Here is a 21,193-nt window from a genome sequence, read left to right on the forward strand (position 1 = left end):
GATAATACGTGTGATCCATTTTGTCTATAAAATAGGCCAAGAATTATATTTTTAGATGAATTTGTGTAAAGATAAATACATTTTAATTAGAGGCTGATATCTCAAATATCAGATCAAGATTAAGGTCAAGAGCAAACGCTAATCCTCCTAGTTCTCAGGAGTGTTGAGGATTTAGTTCTAAGAAGATAATTGACCTGAAAGTCCTTTGTACATTTTGTGAGTTCTTATTGTTGTGTAATAGTAAGAAAGCAACGTTTAATTATACTCTGATTTCTTAAGAACACTAACTTTCACCAAATATCTGTTCTTGCCTACTGTGTTAAGATACACAAAACCATAGCAGGAATATCACTGCTTTTCTATGTTGGAAAAAAACTGAACCCAACATCTAGAAACCCACAAAACATGTAAAACATAAGGAAAAACAACTTCATTCAAATAGCCATGTCACAGTCCTTGCTTTAATATATTAAAAATATTGCACTGAAAGGAAGTTATAATTTAAAATGTTATTTGTACCAAGTCACTTCTGAAACAAATACTAAGATTTCAATCCTCTAGAAAACCTTTTATACAAAGTAATACTTTTAGAACCTATATATGGGCACTCCATATGTTTTTCACTATTGACCTAAGAAAGGGATATCAGAATCATGTTTTATTGTTGACAACTCTGACACTAAGAAAGATGAGGTGATCCACAGGCAGAAACTTTCAGGGCCAGGATTCTAACCCACATTTGATTCCAAGTCTCATGCCCTTTCTACTTTAAATGAGTTGCCCCTTTTCCTTGCCCATTGGGCAGAACCATGACATACTGTATATAGCTTTATGACTTGAAAACCCCTGATTTCTACAGAGGAGTAGCTTATGGAAAATGGCTTGTGTTAGGCAGATCACCCTATGCCCCACATGTGATCTCCTGGTTGCCTAATTCATGATTGCAATGAAGTCACAGTTATCCTAATCGCCCATCATCACATGACCAAGCTATGCAGGAAAGGTGTTTCCTCCCAAACACTGAGCATCTGGACCATTGTTTATGACAGAAATAACATTAGGGGCTGACCCAATATAAAACAGTGGTCATGCAATTTAAAGACACATTCTATTAACAGGAAGATGTGCAGGTTACTGATGCATAGGGGTGGGTGGATTTGTTACTGTCATTCTTATATAGGTTCCATTTGAGTTGAAAAATAAAAGAAATAGGGCTTCCCTGGTGGCGCAGTGGTTGAGAGTCCGCCCGCTGATGCAGGGGACACGGGTTCGTGCCCCGGTCCGGGAAGATCCCACATGCCGCGGAGCGGCTGGGCCCGTGAGCCATGGCTGCTGAGCCTGCGCACCCGGAGCCTGTGCTCCGCAACGGGAGAGGCCACAACAGTGAGAGGCCCACGTACCGCAAAAAAAAAAGAAAAAAAGAAAAATAATAGAAATAATGATTTGAGGCCCACACTTAGATACTTTGTTAGAATTAAAAGTGCCCCCCCAAAAGCAACTGATAGAAAACATGTGAAGTATTTGGGGGTAATAGAGAAAGCCCAAATTTTATAAGCTCATCACCTGGTTTTTAATACTTACTGGGTTCTAAGATCTTGGGCCAGTTTTTCAATCTTTTTGATCCTTAATTTCTTCATATGTTAATAAGTTTCTACAGATCTGAGTTAGGTGAGCCAGGACACAAAACCAGATCCCATTCAAGAGAGGCCTGTTACACATTACCATGCATGTGCATTTCAGAAGACAAGTGAGCCTGCATGTGTGGAGGGGATCTGACCTTCCCCTGAGGGATACCAGAGACCAAGTAATGGTGGAGGGTACATGAGACAAGTCATTTTAGGAAAAGAAATGCTGATGGAAAGGTAAGTGCCTACATAAGGAATTCAAGCCAAAACTACTAAAAGACTCAAAGCCCAGAGGGATTTGATGAGGCCATCTGAGGTTCTGAGGGAATAGATTTCCAAAGAGAGTTCGTTTCCCAATTTGTAGAAAACCAAAATCCTGAAAGCTCCCTAAGCGCATTTTAATCAAATGAGTTCTTTAACTGACATTCATTAAGCATTTTTACTGGGCAAACACTGAGGGGCCTTGCCAACAGGAGAATCTAGAATCAAGAGGGAGAAGCCAAGCTATAAACTAGGTAGACTGGAAAGGTAAAAAGTAAGAATGAGAGCTAAGGAGAAATGTTGCCAGCTTTAAGTCTCCAAGGTGAGTCTCTAGAATTATGTGAGTTATAAGTTATGTCTTATCTCATAGGGTAATGTCCTCCTTGATCCCCTTTGCTGCCTCCACATCATTTCTCCTCCCCACTCCCTAATTCCTACTCCAAAACAAAAACAAACAACTCAGCTTCATTGAAGGATGTATCATTAGACCCACCTCACTATTGGTATCCTCATTCATTGAACAATTTAGAACTTGGTGACTCTTTTTCTCCCACCACTTCTCTCATCATCTCGATAAGAGTCTTGGTGACTTCATCATCCATGTAGATTACTCACCCATTGCCTGGCCTCTCACTGCTATCCTTAGTTACATCTTGGACCTTATCAACCAATACTACACCAGTCTGGAATTTCTTTCCTTAACACCACATTCTTCGATGTCCACCTCCTATCTTACCAACTCACATACTCTACTATGCCCACATCAACAATTCTTTGGCCCGCAATTTGTTACTTTCCATCATCCCTATCATATCCTCACTTTTTTCGTCCCCAGGTGGGTTTCTGTGATGTACTTCATAATCACTCCCTTGCCCCTTCTACTCTCTTGCCCTATCCATCAAGCTGCCCTGGGAAGACTCCAACCCTAGTCTGCAGGGACTATCAGCACAAACTCTCCACGTGTGTGGCAAAGTATGCCTCAAAGGAATTGGAGGGCTGGACAGATGCTCTCTGGGTGTGGCAATTCCCTCCAGCCAAAGAATTAATTAGCTCTTGCACATCTGCTGTTATATGCAGGTAAAAGAAATGACAGCATTCTTAACTTAGACAGATTAAGAAAAGGAGATTGAAGGGAAGGAGTATAATTTGAATTTACATTGAAAAAAAGTCTTTGACTTTAAAATGAATAAAGTAATTGGAACTGCTAACGCATTGCCAGGCAGAGGGCAGACTTATTAAATAATAAAAATCTTTCTCATTTGCATTCAGCAAATTGCCTGACGGTGTGTGAAAGATAATAAATTTCTTAACAGAATTAGTCTCTTAGTCAAACATCAATCATTAACATCTTGTTAACCCTCAAGACTTAGTTAACAAATTTCTTCGTAAAAAATAGGAAGAAAAACTTGAAAAGGTAAAATTTATGGCACTGCTATGATCATAAACTTAATAAGTGTTTATCATAGAAAATTTGAAAAATACAGGAGACCTTCAAGATGGCTGAGGAGTAAGATGTGGAGATCACCTTCCTCCCCACAAACACATCAGAAATACATCTACATGTGGAACAACTCCTACAGAACACCTACTGAACCGTGGCAGAAGACCTCAGACTTCCCAAGAAGCAAGAAACTCCCCCACGTACCTGGGTAGGGCAGAAGAAAAAAGAAAACACAGAGACAAAAGAATAGGGACAGGACCTGCACCTCTGGAAGGGAGCTGTGAAGGAGGGAAGGTTTCCACACACTAGGAAGCCCCTTCGCGAGCGGAGGCTGTGGGTGGTGGAGGGGGAAAGCTTCGGAGCCACGGAAGAGAGCGCAGCAACGGGGGTGCAGAGGGCAAAGCGGAGAGATTCCCACACGAGGATCGGTGCCTACCAGCACTCACCAGCCCGAGAGGCTTGTCTGCTCACCCGCCAGGACGGGTGGAGGCTGGGTGCTGAGGCTCAGGCTTCAGAGGAAAGATCCCAGGGAGAGGCCTGGGGTTGGCTGCGTGAACACAGCCTGAAGGGGGCTAGTGTGCCACAGCTAGCCGGGAGGGAGTCCAGGAAAAAGTCTGGAACTACCTAAGAGGTAAGAGACCATTGCTTCGGGGTGCGCAAGGATAGGGGGATTCAGAGCACCGCCTAAACAAGCTCCAGAGACAGGCGCGAGCCACGGCTATCAGCCCGGACCCCAGAGACAGGCATGAAACACTAAGGCTGCTGCTGTAGCCACCAAGAAGCCTGTGTGCAAGCCCAGGTCACTACCCACACCTCCCCTCCTGGGAACCTGTGCAGTCCGCTACTGCCAGGGTCCTGTGATCCGGGGACAACTTCCCCAGGAGAATGCACGGAGCGCCTCAGGCTGGTGCAATGACACGCCGGCCTCTGCTGCCACAGGCTCACCCCGCGTTCCGTACCCCTCCCTCCCCTGGCCTAAGTGAGCCACAGCCCCCTAATTAGCTGCTCCTTTAACCCCATCCTGTCTGAGTGAAGAACAGATGCCCTCAGGCGACCTACATGCAGAGGCGGAGCCAAATCCAAAGCTGAGCCCCAGGAGCTGTGAGAACAAAGAAGAGAAAGGGAAATCCCTCCCAGCAGCCTCAGGAGCAGTGGATTAAATCTCCACAATCAACTTGATGTACCTGCATCTGTGGAATACCTGAATAGACAACAAATCATCCCAAAATTGAGACGGTGGACTTTGGGAGAAACTTTGGGGTTTCTTTCTGCATCTAATTTGTTTTCGGTTTTAGGTTTATCTTAACTTAGTATATAGAGTTTAGTATAATTCGTAGATTTCTTTATTGATTTGGTTGCTCTCTTTTTTTATATATATATACATATATATTCTTTTTCCCTTTTTTCTTTTTGTGAGTGTGTATGTGTATGCTCCTTTGTGTGATTTTGTCTGTATAGCTTTGCTTTTACCATTTATCCTAGGGTTCTGTCTGTCCATTTTGTTGTTTTGTTTTGTTTTTTGTATAGTTTTTAGCTCTTGTTGTCATTGGTGGATTTGTTTTTTGGTTTGGTTGCTCTCGTCTTTCTTTTTTTTATTACTTTTTAATTTTTTTTATTTAAAATAATTATTTTATTTATCTATTTTTCCTTTCTTCCTTCCTTCCTTCCTTCTTTCTTTCCTTTCTTTCCCTCTCCCTCTCCCTCTCCCTCTCCCTTTCTCCTTTTCTCTCTTTCTCTCTTTCTCTCTTTCTTTCTTTCTCCTTTTTCTTCTGAGCCATGTGGCTGATAGGGTCTTTGTGTTCTGGCCAGGTGCCAGGCCTTTGCCTCTGAGGTGGGAGAGCCGACTTCAGGATATTGGACCACCAGAGACCTCCCAGCTCCATGTTATATCAAACAGCAAAAGCTCTCCCAGAGATCTCCATCTCAACGCTAAGATGCAGCTCCACTCAACGACCAGCAAGCTACAGTGCTGGACACCCCATGCCAAACAACTAGCAAGACAGGAACACAAGGCCACCCATTAGCAAAGAGGCTGCCTAAAAACATAAAAAGGTCACAGACACACCAAAACACACCACCAGACACAGTCCTACCCACCAAAAAGACAAGATCCAGCCCCATCCACCAGAGCACAGGCACCAGTTCCCTCTACCAGGATGCCTACACAACCCACTGAACCAACCATAGCCACTGGGGGCAGACACCAAAAACAATGGGAATTATGAGCCTGCAGCCTGCGAAAAGGAGACCCCAAACACAGTAAGTTAAGCAAAATGAGAAGACAGAGAAACACACAGCAGATGAAGGAGCAAGGTAAAAACCCACCAGACCAAACACATGAAGAGGAAATAGGCAGTCTACCTGGAAAAGAATTCAGAGTAATGAGAGTAAAGATGATCCATAATCTTGGAAATAGATGGAGACAATACAAGAAATGTTTAAAAAGGACAATGATGAACAACACAATAAAGGATATCAAAAATCCTCTAGAAGGAATCAATAGCAGAATAACTGAGGCAGAAGAACGGATAAGTGACCTGGAACATAAAATAGTGGAAATAACTACTACAGAGCAGAATAAAGAATAAAAGATGAAAAGACTTGAGGACAGTCTCAGAGACCTAAGGGAAAACTTTAAATGCACCAACATTCAAATTATAGGGGTTCCAGAGGAAGAAGAGAAAAAGAAAGGGACTGAGGAAATATTTGAAGAGTTTATAGTTGAAAACTTCCCTAAGATGGGAAAGGAAATAGTCAATCAAGTCAAGGGAGCACAGAGTCACATACAGGACAAATCCAAGGAGAAACACGCCAAGACACATATTAATCAAACTATCAAAAATTAAATGCAAAGAAAAAATATTAAAAGCAGCAAGGGAAAAGCAACAAATAACATACAAAGGAATGCCCATAAGGTTAAGAGCTGATCTTTCAGCAGAAACTCTGCAAGGCAGAAGGCAGTGGCAGGACATATTAAAGTGATGAAATGGAAAAACCTACAACCAAGATTACTCTACCCAGCAAGCATCTCATTCAGATTCAACGGAGAAATTAAAACCTTTACAGACAAGCAAAAGCTAAGAGAATTCAGCATCACCAAAGCAGCTTTACAACAAATGCTAAAGGAACTTCTCTAGGCAGGAAACACAAGAGAAGGAAAAGACCTACAATAAGAAACCCAAAGCAATTAAGAAAGTGGGAATAGGAACATACATATCGATAATTACCTTAAATGTAAATGGATTAAATGTTCCAACCAAAAGACACAGACTGGCTGAATGGATACAAAAACATGACCAGTATATATGCTGTCTACAAGAAACACACTTCAGACCTAGGGACACATACAGACTGAAAGTGAGGGGATGGAAAAAGATATTCCATGCAAATGCCAATCAAAAGAAAGCTGGAGTAGCAATTCTCATATCAGAGAAAATAGACTTTAAAATAAAGACTACTGAAAGAGACAAAGAAGGACACTACATAATGATCAAGGGGTCAATCCAAAAAGAAGGTATAACAATTATAAATACTTATGCACCCAACATAGGAGCACCTCAATATATCAGGCAAATGCTAACAGCCATAAAAGGGGAAATCAACAGTAACACAATCATAGTAGGGGACTTTTTCACCCCATTTTCACCAATGGACAGATCATCCAAAATGAAAATAAATAGGAAACACAAGCTTTAAATGATACATAAACAAGATGGGCTTAATAGATATTTATAGGACATTCCATCCAAAAACAACAGAATACATTTTCTTCTCAAGTGCTCATGGAACATTCTCCAGGATGTATCATATCCTGGGTCACAAATCAAGCCTTGGTAAATTTAAGAAAATTGAAATCATATCAAGTATCTTTTCTGACCAGAACACTGTGGCACTGGATATCAATTACAGGAGAAAATCTTAAAAAATTCAAACACATGGAGACTAAACAATATGCTACTAAATAAGCAAGAGATCACTGAAGAAATCAAAGAGGAAATCAAAAAATACCTAGAAACAAATGACAATGAAAACATGATGACCCAAAACTTATGGGATGCAGCAAAAGCAGTTCTAAGAGGGAATTTTATAGCAATACAATCCTACCTCAAGAAACAAGAAACATCTCAAATAAAAAACCTAACCTTACACCTAAAGCAATTAGAGAAAGAAGAACAAAAAAACCCCCAAAGTTAGCAGAAGGAAGAAATCATAAAGATCAGATCAGAAGTAAATGAAAAAGAAATGAAGAAAACGATAGCAAACATCAATAAAACTAAAAGCTGGTTCTTTGAGAAGATAAACAAAATTGATAAACCATTAGCCAGACTCATCAAGAAAAAATGGGAGAAGACTCAAATCAACAGAATTAGAAATGAAAAAGGAGAAGTAACAACTGACACTGCAGAAATACAAAGGAACATGAGAGATAACTACAAGCAATTATATGCCAATAAAATGGACAACCTGGAAGAAATGGACAAAGTCTTAGAAAAGCACAACGTTCCAAGACTGAACCAGGAAGAAGGAGAACACATGAACAGACCAATCACAAGCACTGAAGTTGAAACTGTGATTAAAAGTCTTCCAACAGGAGGACTTCCGGGAAGATGGCGGAAGAGTAAGACGCGGAGATCACCTTCCTCCCCACAGATACACCAGAAATACATCTACGCGTGGAACAACTCCTACGGAGCACCTACTGAACGCTGGCAGAAGACCTCAGACCTCCCAAAAGGCAAGGAACCCCCCACGTACCTGGTTAGGGCAAAAGAAAAAACTAAACAGAGACAAAAGGATAGGGACGGGTCCTGCACCAGCGGGAGAGAGCTGTGAAGGAGGAAAAGTGTCCACACACTAGGAAGCCCCTTTGCGGGTGGAGACTTCGGGAGGCGGAGTGGGGGAGCTTGGGAGCCGCGGAGGAGAGCACAGCAGCAGGGGTGCGGAGGGCAAAGCGGACAGACTCCAGCGCAGAGGATCGGGCCGACCGGAACTCGCCAGCCGAGAGGCTTGTCTGCTCACCCGCCGGGGCGGGCGGGACTGGGAGCTGAGGCTCCGGCTTTTGTCGGAGCGCCGGGAGAGGACTGGGGTTGGCGGCGTGAACACAGCCTGCAGGGTGTTAGTGCACCGCGAGAGAGTCCGGGGAAAAGTCTGGACCTGCCGAAGAGGCAAGAGACTTTTACGTCCCTCTTTGTTTCCTGGTGCACGAGGAGAGGGGATAAAGAACGCTGCTTGAGAGAGCTCCAGGGACGGGCGCTAGCCGCGGCTAGAAGTGCGGAGCCCAGAGACAGACATGAGACGCTAGGGCCGCTGCTGCCGCCACCAGGAGGCCTGTGTGCGAACACAGGTCACTAGCCACACGCCCTTCCGGGGAGCCTGTGCAGCCCGCCACTGCCGGGGTCCCGGGCTCCAGGGACAACTCCCCCGGGAGAACGCACGGCGCACCTCAGGCTGCAACGTCACGCCGGCCTCTGCCGCCGCAGGCCCGCCCCACACTCCGTGACCCTCCCTACCCCCCGGCCTGAGTGAGCCAGAGCCTCCGAATCAGCGGCTCCTTTAACCCCGTCCTGTCTGAGCAAAGAACAGACGCCCTCCAGCGACCTACACGCACAGGCGGGGCCAAATCCAAAGCTGAGCCCCTGGGAACTGTCAGAACAAAGAAGAGAAAGGGAAATCTCTCCCAGCAGCCTCAGGAGCAGCGGATTAAAGCTCCACAATCAACTTGATATACCCTGCATCTGTGGAATACCTGAATAGACAACGAATCATCCCAAATTAAGAAGCCCTGTGGATGAAAGGCTCTTGGGGCTGCAGCCAGGACTCAGTGCTGTGCCTCTGAGGTGGGAGAACCAACTTCAGGACACTGGTCCACAAGAGGCCTCCCAGCTGCACATAATATCAAACAGCAAAAATCTCCGAGAGATCTCCATCTCAACGCCAGCACCCAGCTTCACTCAACGACCACCAAGCCACAGGGCGGGACATCCTATGCCAAACAACTAGCAAGGCAGGAACACAACCCCACCCATTAGCAGAGAGGCTGCCCAAAATCATAATAAGTCTACAGACACCCCAAAACACATCACCAGACGTGGACCTGCCCACCAGAAAGACAAGATCCAGCCTCATCCACCAGAACACAGGCCCTAGTCCCCTCCACCAGGAAGCCTACACAACCCACTGAACCAACCTTAGCCACTGGGGACAGACACAAAAAACAACAGGAACTACGAACCTTCAGCCTGCAAAAAAGGAGACCCCAAACACAGTAAGATAAGCAAAATGAAAAGACAGAAAAACACACCGCAGATGAAGGAGCAAGATAAAAACCCACCAGACCTAACAAATGAAGAGGAAATAGGCAGTCTACCTGAAAAAGAATTCAGAATAATGATAGTAAGGTTGATCCGAAATCTTGGAGATAGAATGGACAATAGAATGGACAAAATGCAAGAATCAGTTAACAAGGACCTAGAAGAACTAAAGATGAAACAAGCAATTATGAACAACACAATAAATGAAATTAAAAGTACTCTAGATGGGATCAATAGCAGAATAACTGAGGCAGAAGAACGGATAAGTGACCTGGAAGATAAAATAGTGGAAATAACCAATGCAGAGCAGAATAAAGAAAAAAGAATGAAAAGAACTGAGGACAGTCTCAGAGACCTCTGGGACAACATTAAACGCGCCAACATTCGAATTATAGGGGTTCCAGAAGAAGAAGAGAAAAAGAAAGGGACTGAGAAAATATTTGAAGAGATTATAGTTGAAAACTTCCCTAATATGGGAAAGGAAATAGTTAATCAAGTCCAGGAAGCACAGAGAGTCCCATACAGGATAAATCCAAGGAGAAATACGCCAAGACACATATTAATCAAACTGTCAAAAATTAAATACAAAGAAAACATATTAAAAGCAGCAAGGGAAAAACAACAAATAACACATAAGGGAATCCCCATACGGTTAACAGCTGATCTCTCAGCAGAAACCCTACAAGCCAGAAGGGAGTGGCAGGACATACTGAAAGTGATGAAGGAGAAAAACCTGCAGCCAAGACTACTCTACCCAGCAAGGATCTCATTCAGATTTGACGGAGAAATTAAAACCTTTACAGACAAGCAAAAGCTGAGAGAGTTCAGCACCACCAAACCAGCTTTACAACAAATGCTAAAGGATCTTCTCTAGGCAAGAAACACAAGAGAAGGAAAAGACCTATAATAACGAACCCAAAACAATTTAGAAAATGGGAATAGGAACATACATATCGATAATTACCTTAAATGTAAATGGACTAAATGCTCCCACCAAAAGACACAGATTAGCTGAATGGATACAAAAACAAGACCCTTATATATGCTGTCTACAAGAGACCCACTTCAGACCTAGAGACACATACAGACTGAAAGTAAGGGGATGGAAAAAGATATTCCATGCAAATGGAAACCAAAAGAAAGCTGGAGTAGCAATTCTCATATCAGACAAAATAGACTTTAAAATAAGGACTATTAAAAGAGACAAAGAAGGACACTACATAATGATCAAGGGATCGATCCAAGAAGAAGATATAACAATTGTAAATATTTATGCACCCAACATAGGAGCACCTCAATACATAAGGCAAATACTAACAGCCATAAAAGGGGAAATCGACAGTAACACATTCATAGTAGGGGACTTAAACACCCCACTTTCACCCATGGACAGATCATCCAAAATGAAAATAAATAAGGAAACACAAGCTTTAAATGATACATTAAACAAGATGGACTTAATTGATATTTATAGGACACTCCATCCAAAAACAACAGAATACACATTTTTCTCAAGTGCCCATGGAACATTCTCCAGGATAGATCATATCTTAGGTCACAAATCAAGCCTTGGTAAATTTAAGAAAATTGAAATTGTATCAAGTATCTTTTCTGACCACAACACCATGAGACTAGATATCAATTACAGGAAAAGATCTGTAAAACATACAAACACATGGAGGCTAAACAATACACTACTTAATAATGAAGTGATCACTGAAGAAATCAAAGAGGAAATCAAAAAATACCTAGAAACAAATGACAATGGTGACACAACGACCCAAAACCTGTGGGATGCAGCAAAATCAGTTCTAAGGGGGAAGTTTATAGCAATACAAGCCCACCTTAAGAAGCAGGAAACATCTCGAATAAACAACCTAACCTTGCACCTCAAGCAATTAGAGAAAGAAGAACAAAAAAACCCCAAAGTTAGCAGGAGGAAAGAAATCATAAAAATCAGATCAGAGATAAATGAAAAACAAATGAAGGAAACGAGAGCAAAGATCAATAAAACTAAAAGCTGGTTCTTTGAAAGGATAAACAAAATTGATAAACCATTAGCTAGACTCATCAAGAAAAAAAGGGAGAAGACTCAAATCAATAGAATTAGAAATGAAAAAGGAGAAGTAACAACTGACACTGCAGAAATACAAAAGATCATGAGAGATTACTACAAGCAACTCTATGCCAATAAAATGGACAACCTGGAAGAAATGGACAAATTCTTAGAAAGGCACAACCTGCCAAGACTGAATCAGGAAGAAATAGAAAATATGAACAGACCAATCACAAGCACTGAAATTGAAACTGTGATTAAAAATCTTCCAACAAGCAAAAGCCCAGGACCAGATGGCTTCACAGGCGAATTCTATCAAACATTTAGAGAAGAGCTATCACCTATCCTTCTCAGACTCTTCCAAAATATAGCAGAGGGAGGAACACTCCCCAACTCATTCTACGAGGCCACCATCACCCTGATACCAAAACCAGAAGAGGATGTCACAAAGAAAGAAAACTACAGGCCAATATCACTGATGAACATAGATGCAAAGATCCTCAACAAAATACTAGCAAACAGAATCCAACAGCACATTAAACGGATCATACACCATGATCAAGTGGGGTTTATTCCAGGAATGCAAGGATTCTTCAATATACGCAAATCAATCAACGTGATACACCATATTAACAAATTGAAGGAGAAAAACCATATGATCATCTCAATAGATGCAGAGAAAGCTTTTGACAAAATTCAACACCCATTTGTGATAAAAACCCTGCAGAAAGTAGGCATAGAGGGAACTTTCCTCAACATAATAAAGGCCATATATGACAAGCCCACAGCAAACATTATCCTTAATGGTGAAAAACTGAAAGCATTTCCACTAAGATCAGGAACAAGACAAGGTTGCCCACTCTCACCACTCTTATTCAACATAGTTTTGGAAGTTTTAGCCACAGCAATCAGAGAAGAAAAGGAAATAAAAGGAATCCAAATCGGAAAAGAAGAAGTAAAGCTGTCACTGTTTGCAGATGACATGATCCTATACATAGAGAACCCTAAAGATGCTACCAGAAAACTACTAGAGCTAATCAATGAATTTGGTAAAGTTGCAGGATACAAAATTAATGCACAGAAATCTCTGGCATTCCTATATACTAATGATGAAAAATCTGAAAGTGAAATCAAGAAAACACTCCCATTTACTATTGCAACAAAAAGAATAAAATACCTAGGAATAAACCTACCTAAGGAGACAAAAGACCTGTATGCAGAAAATTATAAGACACTGATGAAAGAAATTAAAGATGATACAAATAGATGGAGAGATATACCATGTTCTTGGATTGGAAGAATCAACATTGTGAAAATGACTCTACTACCCAAAGCAATCTACAGATTCAATGCAATCCCTATGAAACTACCACTGGCATTTTTCACAGAACTAGAACAAAAAATTTCACAATTTGTATGGAGACACAAAAGACCCCGAATAGCCAAAGCAATCTTGAGAACGAAAAATGGAGCTGGAGGAATCAGGCTTCCTGACTTCAGACTATACTACAAAGCTACAGTAATCAAGACAGTATGGTACTGGCACAAAAACAGAAATATAGATCAATGGAACAGGATAGAAAGCCCAGAGATAAACCCACGCACATATGGTCACCTTATCTTTGACAAAGGAGGCAGAAATGTACAGTGGAGAAAGGACAGCCTCTTCAATAAGTGGTGCTGGGAAAACTGGACAGCTACATGTAAAAGTATGAGATTAGATCACTCCCTAACACCATACACAAAAATAAGCTCAAAATGGATTAAAGACCTAAATGTAAGGCCAGAAACTATCAAACTCTTAGAGGAAAACATAGGCAGAACACTCTATGACATAAATCACAGCAAGGTCCTTTTTGACCCACCTCCTAGAGAAATGGAAATAAAAACAAAAGTAAACAAATGGGACCTAATGAAACTTAAAAGCTTTTGCACAGCAAAGGAAACCATAAAGAAGACAAAAAGACAACCCTCAGAATGGGAGAAAATATTTGCAAATGAAGCAACTGACAAAGGATTAATCTCCAAAATTTACAAGCAGCTCATGCAGCTTAATAACAAAAAAACAAACAACCCAATCCAAAAATGGGCAGAAGACCTAAATAGACATTTCTCCAAAGAAGATATACAGAGTGCCAACAAACACATGAAAGAATGCTCAACATCACTAATCATTAGAGAAATGCAAATCAAAACGACAATGAGATATCATCTCACACCAGTCAGAATGGCCATCATCAAAAAATCTAGAAACAACAAATGCTGGAGAGGGTGTGGAGAAAAGGGAACCCTCTTACACTGTTGGTGGGAATGTAAATTGATACAGCCACTGTGGAGAACAGTATGGAGGTTCCTTAAAAAGCTACAAATAGAACTACCATATGACCCAGCAATCCCACTACTGGGCATATACCCTGAGAAAACCATAATTCAAAAAGAGTCATGTACCAAAATGTTCATTGCAGCTCTATTTACAATAGCCCAGAGATGGAAACAACCTAAGTGTCCATCATCGGATGAATGGATAAAGAAGATGTGGCACATATATACAATGGAATATTACGCAGCCATAAAAAGAGATGAAATTGAGCTATTTGTAATGAGGTGGATAGACCTAGAGTCTGTCATACAGAGTGAAGTAAGTCAGAAAGAGAGAGACAAATACCGTATGCTAACACATATATATGGAATTTAAGAAAAAAAAAATGTCATGAAAAACCTAGGGGTGAAACAGGAATAAAGACACAGACTTACTAGAGAATGGACTTGAGGCTATGGGGAGGGGGTAGGGTAAACGGTGACAAAGCGATAAAGAGGCATGGACATATATACACTACTAAACGTAAGGTAGATAGCTAGTGGGAAGCAGCCGCATAGCACAGGGAGATCAGCTCGGTGCTTTGTGACCACCTGGAGGGGTGGGATAGGGAGGGTGGGAGGGAGGGAGACGCAAGCGAGAAGAGATATGGGAACATATGTGTACATATAACTGATTCATTTTGTTGTGAAGCTGAAACTAACATACCATTGTAAAGCAATTATACTCCAATAAAGATGTTTAAAAAAAAAAAAAAAAGTCTTCCAACAACAAAAGCCCAGGACTAGATGGCTTCACAGGCGAATTCTATCAAACATTTAGAGAATACCTCCCACCTAACCTTCTCAAAATCTTCCAAAATATAGCAGAAGGAGGAACACTCTCAAACTCATTCTACGAGGCCACATCACCCTGATACCAAAACCAGACAAAGACATCACAAAGAAAGGAAACTAGGGGCCAGTATCACTGATGAACATAGATGCAAAAATCCTCAACAAAATATTAGCAAACAGAATCCAGCAGCATATTAAAAGGATCCTACACCATGATCAAGTGGGGTTTATCCCAGGAATGCAAGAAATCTTCAATATATGAAAATCAATCAATGTGATACAGCATATTAACAAACTGAAGAAGAAAAAACATATGATCAGCTCAATAGATGGAGAAAAGGCTTTTGACAAAATTCAACACCCATTTATGATAAAAACCCTCCAGAAAGTAGGCAAGAGGGAACTTACCAAGCCTAATAAAGGTCATATATGACAAACCCACAGCCAACATCGTTCTCAATGGTGAAAAACTGAAACCATTTCCTCTAAGATCAGGAACAAGACAAGGTTGTCCACTCTCAGCACTATTATTTAACACAGTTTTGGAAGTTTTAACCACAGCAATCAGAGAACAAAAAGAGAAAAAAGCAATACAAATCAGAAAAGAAGAAGTAAAACTGTCACTGTTTGCAGATGACATGATACTATACATAGTGAATCCTAAAGACACTACCAGAAAACTACTAGACCTAATTAATGAATTTGGTAAAGCAGCAGGATACAAAATTAATGCACAGAAATCTCTTGCATTTCTATACACTAACAATGAAAAATCAGAAAGAGAAAATAAGGACACATTCCCATTTACCACAGCAACAAAAAGAATAAAATACCTAGGAATAAACCTACTTAAGGAGAAAAAAGACCTCTAAGTGGAAAACTATAAGACACTGATGAAAGAAATTAAAGATGATACAAACAGATGGAGAGATATACCACGTTCTTGGATTGGAGGAATCAACATTGTGAAAATGACTATACTACCCAAAGCAATCTGCAGATTCAATGCAACCCCTACCAAACTACCAATGGCATTTTTCACAGAACTAGAACAAAAAATTTCACAATTTATATGGAAACACGAAAGACCCCAAATAGCCAAAGCAATCTTGAGGAAGAAAAACGGAGCTGGAGGAATCAGGCTCCCTGACTTCAGACTATACTACAAAGCTACAGTAATCAAGACAGTATGGCATTGGCACAAAAACAGAAATACAGATCAATGGAACAGGATAGAAAGCCTAGAGATAAACCCACACTCATATGGTCACCTCATTTTTGATAAAGGAGGCTTGAATACACAATGGAGAAAAAACAGCCTCTTCAATAAGTGGTGCTGGGGGCTTCCGTGGTGGCGCAGTGGTTGAGAGTCCGCCTGCCAATGCAGGGGATGCGGGTTCGCACCCTGGTCCGGGAAGATCCCACATGCCGCTGAGCGGCTGGGCCCATAAGCCATGGCCACTGAGCCTGCACGTCTGGAGCCTGTGCTCTGCAACGGGAGAGGCCACAACAGTGAGAGGCCTGCGTACCGCAAAAAAAAAAAAAAAAAGTGGTGCTGGGAAAACTGGACAGCCTTATGTAAAAGAATGAAATTAGAACACTTCCTAACACCATGCACAAAAATAAACTCAAAATGGATTAAAGCCCTAAATGCAAGGCCAGACACTATAAAACTCTTAGAGGAAAACATATGCAGAACATTCTATGACATAAACCACAGCAAGATCCTTTTTGACCCACCTCCTAGAGAAATGGAAATAAAAACAAAAATAAACAAATGGGACCTAATGAAACTTAGAATCTTTTGCACAGCAAAGGAAAACATAAACAAGACCAAAAGACAACCCTCAGAATCGGAGAAAATATTTGCAAACGAAGCAACTGACAAAGGATTATTCTCCAAGATTTATAAGCAGCTCATGCAGCTCAATATCAAAAAAACAAACAACCCAACCCAAACATAGGCAGAAGACCTAAATAGACATTTCTCCAAAGAAGATATACAGTTTGCCAACAAACACATGAAAGGATGCTCAACATCACTAATCATTAGAGAAATGCAAATCAAAACTACAGTGAGGTATCACTTCACACCAGTCAGAATGGCCATCATCAAAAAATCTACAAACAATAATGCTGGAGAGGGTCTGCAGAAAAGGGAACCCTATTGCACTGTTGGTGGGAATGTAAATTGATACAGCCACTGTGGAGAACAGTATGAAGGTTCCTCAAAAAACTACAAATAGAACTACCATACGACCTAGCAATCCCACTACTGGGCACATACCCTGAGAAAACGATAATTCAAAAAGAGTCATGTTCCACAATGGTCATTGCAGCACTATTTACAATAGCCAGGAAATGGAAGGAACCTAAGTGTCCACTGACAGATGAACGGATAAAGAAGACGTGGGACATATATACAATGGAATATTACTCAGCCATAAAATGAAACAAAACTGAGTTTTCTGTAGTGAGGTGGACGGACCTAGCGTCTCTCATACAGAGTGAAGTAAGTCAGAAAGGGAAAAAAATACCATATGCTAACACATATATACAGAATCTAAAAAAAAAACCCCAAAAAATGGTTCTGATGAACCTATGGGCAGAACAGGAATAAATTCGCAGACGTAGAGAATGGTCTTGAGGACACGGGGAAGGGGAAGGGCAAACTGGGACAAAGTGAGAGAGTGGCATGGACATACATACACTACCAAATGTAAAATAGATAGCGAGCAGGAAGCAGCTGCATAGCACAGGGAGATCAGCTCGGTGCTCTGTGACCACCTAGAGGGGTGGGATGAGGATGGGAGGGAGACGCAAGAAGGAGATGTGGGGATATATGACATGTATAGCTGATTCACTTTGTTATAAAGCAGAAATTAACACACCATTGTAAAGCAATTATACTCCAATAAAGATGTTAAAAAATAAATAAAAATAAAAAGATAGTGTTTGGGGGGCTTCCCTGGTGGCGCAGTGGTTGAGAGTCCGCCTGACGATGCAGGGGACATGGGTTCGTGCCCCAGTCTGGGAAGATCCCACATGCCACGGAGCGGCTGGGCCCGTGAGCCATGGCCGCTGAGCCTGCGCGTCCAGAGCCTGTGCTCCACAATAGGAGAGGCCACAACAGTGAGAGGCCCGCGTATCGCAAAAAAAAAAGATAGCCGTTGGAAAAAAAAAAAACACTGCCACGAATAATTTTGTAAAAAATGAGTGTATGCAATTCTGATCACTGGTTTTTGTTAGATTATATTGGAAAAAGTGGAATAAAAGAGTAGAAGAATACAATCAGTTTTAAGCCTTCTTATTGGCAAAGCCAACTTGCCTTACAGAAAGTTCGTATGTTCTGGAAATTTTGTTAGTGGTTTTTACTCCTCAGAGTGGAAGAGTTCCTAGGAAGGTAGACAAACACAGAAAGTACCTTGAAAAAAGTGAGGAGGCTTAAGTTCAGACCTGGCCAATATTGGGCCCTTGGGATAATGGTGCAGCTCACTTCCCCTCAATTGAGTAATTTTACGTAACGACTCTATATTTCTGAAAGATGCACAGTGGTGCCTAAGGTAGGCCAACAAGAGAAGGCTTTTACAACAAAATCAGCAAAGGTCCTCGACTTCTGTAGACCTCAAATGCTCATCCATACAATGATCTCCCCACCAGTGGTTCCCAGACTCAAAGGCACATCCAAATCCTCTGGGGGCATGTTAAAATTCCTAACACACACACACACGCACACACACACACCCTTAGTTTCCTGGATCCACTCTCTAAAGATTCTAACTCAGCAAGTCTTAGGCTGGGGCTAGCAATTTGTATTTTTAACACTGTCCCTAGGCAATTCTGGTATAGATGAGCCTCTTACAAGAGCTAATTTCTGAAAATCTATCAAGCTTTGAATTTTCATGAGTCTCTCATGATAGAGTTATCACTGCTTTGTAAATATGATGGGGAGAAGTTCAAAATATTTTAAGAAAGAGAGTATTTAATTTTGCAAGTTTTTAATGGTTATTTTATGCTCAAACATACTCCAATATCAGTTTCTTTCAAAGAATTCTCAAATGTATCTATACACTTATTTGCATAAGCCTGTGGTTTTGTAATCAAAACTATTTATTTGCTGGCCTTTTCTTCCTTTAAATGTATGTTAAAATATATTTTAATATCCAGGGAATTTATTTAGACTTGTTTATCAATGTTCCCATGGTACTTCCTTCCTACCTCCATCCTCTGGCCCAAGATAGGAACAATTGGGTTAAAGCTGACTGCACCACCAGGCAAGAGTGCTTCACATTGAGCTGGCCTCCCTCTACTTGCCTTTCCATTAGCAATAATAACAGCAACAATAAGACATTCACTGAGTGCTTACCAGGTATAAGACAATGTATGGAAACTTCTATAGAGATCACCTTGGCTCCTTGATATTAGTCAATGCTAACTTGTAGCTCACTGGATGTCATAGATTTATTAATTCTACCAAGATAAATAAATATAAAATATACTTCCTCTTAAAAGATGAATAAAATATCACACATACTGTTTAGGTATATTTTTGGACTCCAATAAATAAAAATTGAATGTATGAGGGAACTAATAAATGCTAGAACAAGTATTTGAGAAGTTAGGTACACATAGGTGATAAATAATAGATCTCTGCATTTAGATACAAAACTGGCCATTGCCCAACATGGCCATAACCCTTGATCTTTGGGGCTATCTTTTCCACCAAATAGAAATTATTTGCCTCTCTACCAGACAAAAACCTACTAGTCACCATGGTGTCCCTATAGAGCTATAGAACAGCTCAGTCAACAGAAAGTCTATTGAACTGCACTGACACTGTCATGACAGAAGATACAGTATCCTCATTTTCCTACTTCCAAGTTTGGGATAGTTTTCATGACAACCTGAAGTTAGTGAAAATATTACAGCTGATGAACTAGTGCTATCAACCAGTGAGTGGGTGAGAAATCTTTTCTTAGAAATGTGGCACAGCTTTCTGGGATCAAGCACCAAAAAACTTAAAAAAAAAGAAGGAAGGAAGGAAGAGAAGTAAGGAAGGAGGGAGGGAGGAAGGAAAGAATGAATGAAGGGAGGGAGAAAGGAAAGAAAGGAGGGAGGCAGGAAGAAAGGAAGGAAGGAAGGGAAGGAAGGAAGGGAAAAGGAAGAAAACAGGATTTCAAGTTCATCCCTCATATTTCATGCCTAGAATTTGGATTCACTCAAAATATGCTATTTTCTTAGGGATTTTACCCAACAGTGTTTATAGTTCTGTCAAAATCAAGGCAATCTGAATTGCATACTAAAAATATCTCAATAAATATAGCATTATGCTTGAAAGACTAGAGGAATGCTAAAGTTATTTATGGCTTGTTCATGTAACAGTTTTGATGTATACTGATGGCAAATATTCTGTGGTTAAATCAGATATGCTACATGTTCACTGTTAAGATACTACTTTACTTTATGTTGGTTTTGATATATACATTGCTATTTGGATTTTTTATTCCTTTAGGGGTAGGGTATGACAACTTTTTTATACAATTTTTAAAGGTTACACTCCATTTATAGTTATTACAAAATACCGGCTATATTCCCCATGTTGTACAATACAACCTAGTAGACTATCTTATACCCAATAGTTTGTACCTCTCGCTCCTCCACACCTATATCACCCCTGTTGCACCTCCCCACTGGTAACCACTAGTTTGTTCTCTATACCTGTAAGTCTGCTTCTTTTTTGTTATATTCACTAGTTTGTTGTATTTTTTTAGATTCCACATATGAGTGATATACAGTATTTGCCTTTGTCTATCTGACTTTTCTCACTTAGGATAATGCCCTCCAAGTCCATCCATATTGCTGCAAATGGCAAAATGTTGTTCTTTTTTATGAATGAGAAGCATTCCATAATATATATATGTGTATACACACACACACACACACACACACACACACACACACACACATATATATACCACAGCTTTTTTATCCATTCATCTGTTGAATGATGATGGTTGCTTCCATATCTTGGCAATTGTAAATAATGCTGCTATGAATACTGGGGTACATGTATCTTTTCAAATTAGTGTTTTTGTTTTTTTTGGATACATACCCAGGAATGGAATTACTAGGTCATATGGTAGTTCTATTTTTAGTATTTTTTTTCATTCTGATCAGCAGCCACTTTTTTTCATTAATTGTATATATTCTGTCCTTTATAATTTATTTTTTATTACAGTAGAGTTGATTTACAATGTTTCAGGTATACAGCAAAGTAATTCATATATATATATATTCTTTTTCAGATTCTTTTCCATTATAGGTTATTACAAGATACTGAATATAG

The 21,193-nt window shown here is 40.6% G+C and overlaps 1 long non-coding RNA gene across 2 annotated transcripts in view; it reads right to left on the reverse strand.

The window, feature by feature from the left end:
* The window catches only part of LOC117312658 (uncharacterized), a 454,876-nt gene that overhangs the window by 298,149 nt on the left and 135,534 nt on the right, over positions 1-21,193 (reverse strand). The window lies entirely within an intron of this gene.

Source organism: Tursiops truncatus, chromosome 6, assembly GCF_011762595.2.
Source record: "Tursiops truncatus isolate mTurTru1 chromosome 6, mTurTru1.mat.Y, whole genome shotgun sequence".
Classification (NCBI taxonomy): domain Eukaryota; kingdom Metazoa; phylum Chordata; class Mammalia; order Artiodactyla; family Delphinidae; genus Tursiops; species Tursiops truncatus.